The sequence below is a fragment of the Mandrillus leucophaeus genome, unplaced genomic scaffold (assembly GCF_000951045.1).
Source record: "Mandrillus leucophaeus isolate KB7577 unplaced genomic scaffold, Mleu.le_1.0 Scaffold143, whole genome shotgun sequence".
NCBI lineage: Eukaryota > Metazoa > Chordata > Mammalia > Primates > Cercopithecidae > Mandrillus > Mandrillus leucophaeus.
The window spans coordinates 5,118,542-5,123,697 of record NW_012101399.1 but is presented as its reverse complement, the minus strand read 5'-3'; positions in this window follow the sequence as shown (position 1 = coordinate 5,123,697).

Below are 5,156 nucleotides of genomic sequence, written 5' to 3'. Positions count from 1 at the left end.
TCAAAAGAAGATACTTATGCAGCCAACAGACACATCAAAAAATGCTCATCAACACTGGTCAAAAGAGAAATGCAAATCAAAACCACAATGAGATACAATCTCAAGCCAGTTAGAATGGCGATCATTAAAAAGTTAGGAAACAACAGATGCTGGAGAGGATGGGAAGAAATAGGAATGCTTTCATGCTGTTGGTTGGAGTGTAAATTCATTCAACCATTGTGGAAGACAGTGTGGCGATTCCTCAAGGATCTAGAACTAGAAATACCATTTGACCCAGCATCCTACGACTGGGTATATACCCAAAGGATTATAAATCATGCTACTATAAAGACACATGCACATGTATGTTTACTGCAGCACTATTCACAATAGCAAAGACTTGGAACCAACCCAAATGTCCATCAATGATAGACTGGATTAAGAAAATGTGGCACAAATACACCATGGAATAGTATGCAGCCATAAAAAAGAATGAGTTCATGTCCTTTGTGGGGACATGGATGAAACTGGAAACCATCATTCTCGGCAAACTATCACAAAGACAGAAAACCAAACATCACATGTTCTCACTCATAGGTGGGAAATGAACAATGAGAACACTTGGACACAGGGCGGGGAACATCACACACCAGGGCCTGTTTGGGAGTGGTGACCTGGGGGAGGGGTAGCATTAGGAGAAATACCTAATGTAAATGACCAGTTGATGGGTGCAGCAAACCAACATGGCACATGTATACCTATGTAACAAACCTGCATGTTGTGTACATGTACCGTAGAACTTAAAGTATAATAATATAAAATTTAAAACAAATTGAACCAATAGACTTGTTCATGCAGGGATGCCACAAACTTTTAATTTGTAAAAAAATAAAAATAAATATCTGCAAAGCATAATTTAAAACAGAGTGCAATGCTACAGAGTATGTGTATAATTGCTCTGACAATTCTTTCCTTACTTTTTCACATTGTCAAGTTTTCTCTTTCTCCTGTGTCCTTTCCTTCCACCCACTATCTGCTAGTCACTACATCAGGAAAAAAAAAAAAAAACCTTGCCTCTTGGCATCAGTTACCCTCCAGCTATCATATTATTTTTCTCTCTACGTAGCAAACCTCCTATGCTTCTTGCTGTCTCTAACTTTGCTCCTCTATTCTCTCTTGACCTCATTCAGATTAAATTTTCACTTCCATCATTCTGCTGAAACTGCTTTTATGAAGATCCCCAAACACTTCCATATTGCTAAGTGCAAGGATCAATTTTTTGTGTTTTTGTTACTTAATCTATCAGTATGAGTTGACAAAAAAAAAATGAGTTCTACACCCTTGAAATATTTTCTCTCCTTGAGTTTTGGCTTTTTGTTTGTTTGTTTGTTTTTGTTTGTTTGAGACAGGGTCTCACTCTGTCACACAGGCTGCAGTGCAATGGCATGATCAAAGCTCCCTACAGCCTCAACACCCTGGGTTCAACCAATCCTCCCATCTCAGTCTCCCAAGCAGCTGGTACTATAGGCATGTACCATCATGCCCAGCTAATTATTTGTATTTTTTGTAGAGATATCATTTTGCTATGTTGCCCAGGCTGGTCTCGAACTCCCAGGTTCAAGCAATCTGGCCACCTTGGCCGCCCAAAGTGCTGGGATTACAGGCAGGAGCCACAAGCCACTGTGTCCAGCCTCTCCTTGCTTTTATGGTACCATATTCTCCTGGTTTTCTGGCCATTTGCTGGTTTCCTTCTCATCTTCCTGACCTCTAAATATTAAACTGTCAGACTCAGTCCTTGGACTTCCTCTATTTTCTATACACACTCACTTCATTGTTGACCTCACCAAGTATCATCTCACCAATGACTCCTAAATTTATATCTCCAGCAAAGACCTGTACTCTAGATTCCAACAGAATATCTAACTAACTACATTTCCACTTGAATGTCCTGTAATAAGAAGCTCACACCCAGTTCCTAGTAGTCTCACTCCCTCTTCTGTTCTTCCATAGTCTTCCCAATCTCCATGCATGGTAATTTCAACCTTCAAACTTAGGTCTAAACCCTGGAGTCATCTTGCCACCTATCCTCTTACATACAGTATTTGAATTTGATTTATCAGAAAATACTATTTGTTCTACCTTCAAAATATACGCATCATTCGAACATTTCTGACCACCCTTATTGCCTTAGTCTAAGCCACCATCATCTTTCAACTGTACCACTTCAAAAGGCTCCTAACTGGTCTCCAAGTTTTGATTCCTTGTCCCCCCATCAGTCAGAATCAGACTTATCCTGCTGAAAGGTTAACCAAGGCCAGGTGTGGTGGCTGTGCCTCCTAGCACTTCGGGAAGCTGAACCAGGAAGGTCACTTGAAGCCAAGAGTTCAAAACCAGCCTGGGCAAGATAAAGAGACCTTGCCTCTACAAAATAAAATTTTTTAAATTACCTTGGCATGGTGCCATGCACCTGCAGCCCCAGCTACTTGGAAGGGTGAGGCAGGAGGATCCCTTGAGCCCAGGATATTGAGGCTGCAGTGAGCTATGATCATGCCACTGTGCTCTAGCCTGAGCAACAGCGCAAGACCCTGTCTCAAAAAGAAAGAAAGAGAGAGAGAGAGTGAGAGAGAGAGAAAGAAAGAGTAAGGAAGTTAAGCTAGAGACTCTGAGTTTCTGTCAAAACGGAACCAGAACCCTCCACCTTTTCCTTCCCACTAATTATGGCTGAAAATCCTAAACAAAACATAAGAGAAACAGAAGTCTCTAAACAGTGGATAGAGTGGGTGGACTGGGTAGGAAGATGAAGACTCCAAGAAAGACCTGGTAGCAAGTACCAAAAATGAAGCAGCTCTACCTCCACCTGGTGGTGTGTGAAATGAGCTCTTTGGAATCTCGTGGTTCCACTCCAAGTGAGATCCAATAGTGAAGCTGTGCTCACTCAACAGCAAAAGCAATGTGGGGCAGGGAAAACAGTGGTGGCCACATATGTTCTCTGCCCATACTACTTTGCCTCAACTTAGGTTCAGCTATGGAAAAGTAGGTAACAATGTCAAGGAGAAAAAGCCCGGGCTTTCTAACAAGAGACCCAAGAAGGGAACCACTGAAACTGAAAAATGTAGAATATCAAAGAGAAAGAAGCTGGAGAAAGGGATCCTTTAAATCATGAAATATTGGGCTTTCCACTGAGCTTTTCATGTATGAAACTGAATACAATCAGCATGGTCAAGGCTTTAGGGATTTTAACAGGACCCAGGATATCTTAATACCCAGGACACAATCCAAAATTACTCAACACAAAAAAACAGAACCAGAAAAACTTTAACAACTCTCAAGAGAAAGGGAATCAACAGATGACAACCCTAAGATAACCAAATGTTGGATTTAAAAAAAAAAAAAAAAAGCTTCAAGTCACTTATTAAAATATTCCAGTCTTCCTTCCTTCCCCACCAGCCTCTCCCCACAAGCTCTTCTCCCCACCTTCCTCTTTCCTCACCATCTTCTTTCCCCACTTACTCTCCAAAGTTCTTCTCCTCTTTCTTCCTTCTTTCCCCACCTCCTCTCAAGTTCTTCTCCTACCTACTCTTTTCTCCCCACCCTCTTCTTTCTCCCGCCATCTTTTTCCCCACTTCCTCTCCACCTTTTTCTTTCCCCACTCCCTCACTGCAAGTTCTCCTCCCTACCATCTTCTTTCCCCATTATCTTTCCCCACTCCCTCTCCTCATGCTGCCTTCTCAAGTTCTTCTCCCATCTTTTTTCCCAACCGTCATCTATCCCCACCATCTTCTTTCCCTCCTGTTTTTTTTTTGTCCGCCATCTTTTTTCCACCCCATTACCTTTTCTTTCCCCATTCCCTTGCCCCAAGTTCTTTTTCCCCACTCTTTCTTTCCAGTCTTCCTCCCTTCTCCACCGTCCTCTCCCCAAGCTTTTCTTCCCACTTTCCTTTTTCCCCACCATCTTTCCCCACTCCCTCCCCACAAGTTCTTCTCCCCACTGTCTTCTTTCCCCATGATGGTCTTCTTTCCACATCGCAGTCTTCTTTCCCCACCTCCACTCCTCAAGTTCTCAGCACTGTTTTTGCTCCCTACCCTCTTCTTCCTCTCTGCCGTCTTTTTTCCCCCAAGTCCTTCTCCCCACTGTCTTCTTTCTCCACTCCCTCTCTCTCCAAGTCCTTCTCCCCTTCTCTTCCCACATCCCGCTGTCTCCTCCCACAATCTGTCCTTCTCACCCCCAAGGTCTTCTTCCCGACTCCATCTCCTTAAGTTAGGTTCCCTACTATCTTTTTTTCTTCCACCATCTTCTTTCCCCAAGCTCTTCTCCCCAAGTTCTTCTTTCCCCAAGAAGGGGTGGAGGAGAGAGAATGAGAAGCCCGTCGGAAGAAGAGACGGGAGCCAGGAGAGAAGTCCGTGGGAAGAAGAGAAGGGAGCAAGACGTGGGGAGCTGGGGTGGGGGAGGGTAGAGACCGGAGCGAGGGCGGGAAGAAGATGGGGGTGGGGAGGAGACAAGGAGGCGCTAGCGGGAGTGAGGAAGAGTGGTAGAAGGCGGGAGCCAGGCAGGGAAGGGAGGTGCAGGGGAGAGCTGGATCAGGTGGGGCAGGTTGGGAGAAAGAAGAAAACAGTGGGCGTGAGGCGGGGGAAATGCTGGGGAGAGCAGGGTGATGAGATAACAGTAGCGAAAAGATGGTGGCAAGATGAATGGGAGTGGGAGGGGGACGGTGGGGAAAGAAAAAGGGAGGCAGGGAAAAGAAGGTAGAGAAAGTAGGAAAAACAGTTTGGCAGTTTCTTAAATAGTTAAACATATACTTATGATTTGACCCAGCAATCCCATTTGATGGTATTTATCACAGGGAAAGGGGACAAAAGAAAAGGAAGGGTGGGGAAAGGGGAAAGAAGAAGAGAGATTGTGGAAAAGAAGAAGAGGGATGGTGGGAAAGAAGAGGGAGGGTGGGAAAGAAGAAGAGAGATGGTGGGAAAGAAGAAGAGGGATGGTGGGAAAGAAGAAGGAGGGTGGGAAAGAAGAAGAGGGATGGTGGGGAAAGGAGAGGGATGGTGGGAAAGCAGAAGAGGGATGGTGGGGAAAGAAGGAGAGGGATGGTGGGAAAGAAGAAGAGGGATGGTGGGAAAGAAGAGGGAGGGTGGGAAAGAAGAGGGAGGGTGGGAAAGAAGAGGAAGGTAGGAAAGAAG